We start from the raw sequence: 5420 nt of genomic DNA, 5'->3' as shown, positions 1-5420 counted from the left end.
TGAGGTCGGATTCGGATTCAGCGCAGCAAAAACCTTCGGGTATACTAGGTCTGGTCTCTGGTTCCGGACCTTTGTCAAATTTTGTCGGCCTGTGTTATCAACATAAAAGGTAGAATTTCCAACAAAAAAATATAAATTTAAACCAAGAAACATACATTTTCAATTAAATAGTAAAATTTACAATGAAAAAGATGATATTTAAACAAAATTATTAAATTTTTAACCAGATGGATGAATTTTCAATTGAATGTTTGAATTTTCAAAGAAAGAAGAAACTTAAAAGAAATGGTTGAATTTTTAAACAAATACTTAAATTTTCAATGCAATAGTTGAATTTTAAACCAAAAAGATAGATTTTATATACAAGAAAAATAATTTTGTACTAAAAAGACAATTTTCAACAAAAAAAATGAATTTAAAGCCGAAAACTCATTTCTATGATGCTTTGTAAGCTTATAAGAATTATTAATTATTTAATCAATTTTCATAAATAAATTTAGAGTTTGGCTATTCTTGAACGAACAGGCTTAGTTTTTATTCACGAAATTTATTAAGAGTGCTTTTGTGTTGACTATTTTCAATGATGATTTGTAAATTCTCAAGTTTCATTAATTATTTAAACAATTTTTATAAACATATTCAAAGTTTGGCTATTCTTTAAAAAATAGGCTTAATTCGTTCACGAAATCAATTAAGAATATCTTTACCATGATTCTACGCTATCACGCATTGTTAATTTACAAGAATTATTTATTATTTAAACAATTTTCCTACAAAAATTTCGATACAGTTAAACCTTTAAACAAATAGATGAATTTTCTGCTAAATAGTGAAATTTGGAACCAAAAAGATCAATTTTAAAAACAAGAAGATTAATATTTTAGTAGAAAGACAATTTTCGACAACATATACATCAATTTCAAATCAAATAGTTGAATTTTCATTTCAAAAAATTAATTTTTAACCTACGAAAAATAAATTTTCAATTTTATTCTTGAAACAAATATTTTAACTTTTAACCAAATAATTGAATTTTCAACAATAAGAGACACTGATTCCGACAAAATTGTTGAATTTTCTATAAAAAGAAATTATTATATACCCATGGAGAATCATTTTCTACTAAAAATGACGAATTTCCCATAAAACATATGACTTTCGAATCAAATATTTTAATTTTCATTGAAAAACTTAATTTTTCAACTAAAAAATTAATTCTGACTCTAAAAGAAACTGAGAACTTAACATTTTTTTCGAAAAGGGCAAATGTTCTCGAAAAAAGTTGAACTATCAAAAGGCGAAGTAAACTCTTAATAAAATTGAGAAATATTTAACAAAATAATGAAATTAACAACAAAATAGTCATACGTGAATGTAACAGAGTTCAAGTCGGAATATATTGAATATACAAAAAAACAAAAAATGGTTGAATTTTCTACCAAAAATAATCATTTATTCTTTAAAAAAATTGATTTCATAATAGTGAACTTTTAAACCCAAAAAAAAATATTTTTTTTTAACCGAGTAATTAAATTCTTATTGAACAAAAAAATTTATTTTAGACCTAAAATTTTCCCAAATTGTACTAAAAAATGGTAAAAGTGTTACGAGGGTCTGTCCTTCAATGTAATATTTTGGAATCCTATAGAGATTTTTCTTTTTTTGCTATTCAAAATTATTCTCATTACAAAAATGGATTGTGTAAGACATTTTTATACTTTTATGATTTTAATTATTTATTTTTGTTCTATATTTTTATTGTCGACTATCCGCGAAGTAACTCGATCTAATAAACTTTGCAATAATTACTAAATATCCTATAATTAAAATAACAAATAATTGCCTTAAATGAGGAAAAAATCATTTCTGTTATTTATCATGAAATTCAAATTGTACTATCAAAACTCAAAAAATAATCTAGCAAATTTTTTATTTTTGAACCGAAAATAGTAATTTGTTATTTAGACAAATACATTATAGGTTCCTTTTGCTTCCTATTAAAAAGTGTGAAAAAATTTCGGCACAGGTTAATAAAAATTAAGATACTAAAATTTTGTTTTAAAAGGAACAATTTTTATTTTTTAAATTTCTAAAAATTAAATTTACGGTCTTTACTTTAAGCCTATATTGTCAATTTAAAGAATTTTGAAATGCGTTTTGAAAGCTTAAATAATGATTAATTAAAGCGTTTGAAATGTATATTTTTTGATAAAAAAACCTTTAAACTGATTAGCTGTAAATATAAAATTAATTATGATAATTTTTATAATTCCATGTAGTAAAGATTGAACAATTATTTATTTCACAAAGCGATTCTGAAAGAACTCAAAATTAAATAATAAGTCGATTTTAATGTTAGAAATTGAATTATTTCAATTTTAAAACCTTATAAAAGCTACAATAATGTTAACAAAAAATGTAAGTTTTATATTTTATTTCTAATTTTCAAATAACTAAAAATTAATACATTAATAATTAAGTGCTTGTATTTAATTTCAATTTGTATTGAAACATTGTTTCAATTTAAAGTATTTTATTTTTAATTCATTAGATTTAATAGTTTTCAATAAATAAATTTTTTTGTTGTATTTAGCAAATTTGTCCTTTCATTTAAAATAAGAAACTATTAATGAAATATACATAACAAAATTGATAAAATAAAAAGCCTTGATTTGTAGAAATTTTTAAGTGCTGAATTTAAGATTTAAAATATATTTGTAAAATTTTGTAATCATCTGAATTTCTTTGCAGTATTTTCATGGGAAAAGTGAAAATACTAATCTAATTACTATTAAGATACTACTATTAAAATTCCAAAGTACTTTAGAAATCTTTAAAAAAAGTTCTAAGTATTTCAAATGATTTTTCAGAATTTGCAAAATTTGAGAATTTTGAAAGATTCCAAGGAATTTTCAATTGACTACAGTAATTTAATATGATATTTTAAAGGATTTGAAATATTTCAAGGAATTTTTAAATTTTGAAGGAATTTTTAAGAGCTTTAAAAAATGTCAAGAAATTTCAAAGATTTTTAAGGATTTTAAATATGCGAGGTCGTTTTAAAAGTTCTCAAGGAATTTATAATTTATTTCTATAATTTAAAAGAATTTCAAAGGATGAAAAATTTTCTTGAGGGGTTATTTAAAAAAAACTCCAAAGTACTTTAGAAATCTCAAAAAAAGTTCTAGGTATTTCAAAAGATTTTTAAGAATTTAGAAAATTTGAGAATTTTGAAAGATTCCAAGGAATTTTCTATCAATTAAAGTACTTTATTGTGAGATTTTAAAAAATTTGAAATATTTCAGGGTATTTTTAAAATGTCTAGGAATTTTCAAGAGCTTTAAAAAATTGCAAGAAATTTCAAAAGATTTTTAATATTTGAGGATGTTTTAAAAGATGTCAAGGAACTTTCAATTTATTTTTATAATTTAGAGGAATTGCAAAGAATTAGAAAAATGTTAGAAGGGTTATTTCTTAAAATTCAAAAGTACTTTAAAATTCTCTTCAAAAAAGTTCAAGGAATGTCAAAATATTTTGAAGGAATTACCATATCTGAGAGTATTTAAAAATGTTCCAAGGAATTTCCAATTAATTACGGTAATTTAACATGAGATTATATAAAATTTGTTATATTTGAGGATATTTTAATGTATTTAAAGGAATTTTCAATTGATTTCTATAATTTAGTATAATATTTTATAGGATTTGAAATATGTTAGGGTATTTTAAAAATTGCAAGAAATTTTCAAGAGATTTTAATTTTTTTATTATTTGACGATTTTAAACTATTTTGTACAAAATAATTTTTGTTTTTCTATAAAAATAATTCTTTTTTTAACTACAAGAAAATTAATAGTTTTTTGAAAATTTAGATATGATTAAACATTAATTTTTTGTATAGAAAATTAGGCTTGGTGGAAAATAAATTTCTTTTGTAGAAAGTTCATGTATTTTATCAAAAATTTCTTTTTGTAGTATACAATTCAGCTTTTTGAATGAAATTGTAACTTTTCGTAAAAAAATGTATCTATTTATGTTGAACACAATCTAAACAAAATTTTTTTTAATTAATGCATTTGATTCAAATTTTTTTTTTGCAGGAAAATAATTGTTTCAGTTGAAAGTTGAACTATTTCTATTAAAAGGTAGCCAACTAGTCATTAATATTATTATAAAATTTCATAATTATAATATTAGCATTGATAACATATAGAATAGTAATAATATCCATATTATATATACCTGAAAAATATAACCTCAAAATCGACTCATGCATGAAATTAAGAATAACGCGAAACATCAAAATCGCTAATTTCTTTCAAATGGGGATCGAGATATAAAAATAAGACCACCGAAGTTTTCCGAAGCTTTCAGATCGTCAATCATCGTGCAGCAGAAAACCTGAGAAAAGTGAAGTTCGAGTCGTGTATTTTCGACTTGCATATGCACTTACTGTGGTAATCATGCGCCCTCTGTTTTGCGACTCCCAAACGGTAGATATGGTGGGGACTCCTACTCTCTTCACACAGGCATAGACCTGTCATGGCATTGACGTGAATATCGTGTCAGATCTGGAATCAGTGTCCCCAATCTTGAGAACTTTTTTAACTGCGCTTGCGTCCCGCCGACCACCCGATTGATCACTGTTAGCGTGCTGATTTTAAATTCTAATTCAGGTTTTCTTCAAATTATTAAAAAAAGGTATGGCATAACATTGATCAGGGCAGTAAATAATTATACTTAATTCATTTTTGGAAATTTTAGTGATTTCTTTTTAAGTCAAATTGTCGGAAATAAACAAAAATTTAATTTTAAAACTCGACAGAGACAGGGACAAACAAAAATGATGTACATTTTGAACGCAGAATTCATAACCTCTTTTTCATTAAAATCGAATTTTTAGTCTTTGTCACTCCAAAATCTTATTTTAGGATTAGGACAATTTTATTTGAAAGATTTCTCAATCATTATTTATTATAAATATTAAAGCTGAATATTTATATAATTCAAAACCAGCGCTCTAACAGTGACTAATCGGGTTGACGGCGCAACGCAAGCGCAGTTAAAAAAATTCCCAAGATTGGGGACACTGTCTGGGATCATTGTGTCGGCCAAGTGTGCCGATGAGTCGGCTCTTACCTGTTGCGTAGACCAGCCTTGTGTAACGCAGAAAATGCACGAGCACGAACGCGAGCTCACCCGACTTCACGAATGACGATCTAGATCTAGCTTCTACTAAAATTGATTTCGGCTTTAAAAACCGGAATGATCTTGTCATTATTAGATTTATTGCTAGCAGGACAATATAATTTACTGTACCTAAATACGAGGGTGGATTGATAAGTTTCCGGCCTGACCAAGAAAAACAACGTTTTTAAGAATTTTTTTTTTTATTTCTCAACATAATCTCCTCCAAGGCT

The 5420-nt window shown here is 24.8% G+C and overlaps 1 protein-coding gene across 3 annotated transcripts in view; it reads left to right on the top strand.

Annotated features, from left to right (window-relative positions):
- The window catches only part of LOC117171463 (calmodulin-like), a 458393-nt gene that overhangs the window by 182523 nt on the left and 270450 nt on the right, over positions 1-5420 (top strand). The window lies entirely within an intron of this gene.

Source organism: Belonocnema kinseyi, chromosome 4, assembly GCF_010883055.1.
Source record: "Belonocnema kinseyi isolate 2016_QV_RU_SX_M_011 chromosome 4, B_treatae_v1, whole genome shotgun sequence".
NCBI classification, from domain to species: domain Eukaryota; kingdom Metazoa; phylum Arthropoda; class Insecta; order Hymenoptera; family Cynipidae; genus Belonocnema; species Belonocnema kinseyi.
The sequence above is the reverse complement of the archived record's forward strand: the minus strand, read 5'-3'. Positions and strand labels throughout refer to the sequence as shown.